The following is a 727-nucleotide window of genomic DNA, read 5'->3' as shown; positions in this document are numbered from 1 at the left end:
CTAATTTTCCTTTTAAGTATCTTTTTTTCTCTTGCCTTCTAGTGATCCTCTTTATGCCTTCAAGTGCTCAATTTAATACCTTCTAAGTGTATGTGTGTCATACTATTGTGTAAAAATAAAAAATACTTAGCATTCAAGTGAACCCTTTTTTTTCTTCTTTAGTGCAGATTTTTTGCCTTCAAGTGCATATTTTTATGCATTGAAGTGCATGTTTCTTTGCTTTCAAGTGCACAATTCTGGGCAGTATTTGTTATATCTTGTGCGTTTTTTTCAATAACATATAACTAAATTTTTAATGAAATTTGTGAGATTTAAAAACGATTTGTATGGTAATTGGTTCAATAACACTTAAGTTGAATAATCTCCATTTTTTGTACCATAAATTGCATCAATTGCACATTTATTTGTCTTCGAGTGCTAATTTTTTACTTTCACATGCACATTTTTGTACCTTCAAGTGCATTATTTTGAGCTTTCAAGTGCACATTTCGTATAAAATTTATTTTAAGAGTCATTGGTCATGGCTCATTGTATTTTCGCACCAGAAGAAGCATGCGCACCTGATACCGTAGGCCGTAGCACCGTAGCAATTAATGGAGGTACTTGCGTCCGCATCAAAATGATATAGGTCCTAATTTCTTTCTTTCTTTCTTCTTCTACTTCTTTTGTTCTGTTTTGTTTTTTTTTTTTTTTTTTTTTTTTTTTTTTTTTTTTTTTTTTTTTTTTT

This window comes from Ipomoea triloba, chromosome 7 (assembly GCF_003576645.1).
Source record: "Ipomoea triloba cultivar NCNSP0323 chromosome 7, ASM357664v1".
Lineage (NCBI taxonomy): Eukaryota > Viridiplantae > Streptophyta > Magnoliopsida > Solanales > Convolvulaceae > Ipomoea > Ipomoea triloba.
The sequence above is the reverse complement of the archived record's forward strand: the minus strand, read 5'-3'. Positions refer to the sequence as shown.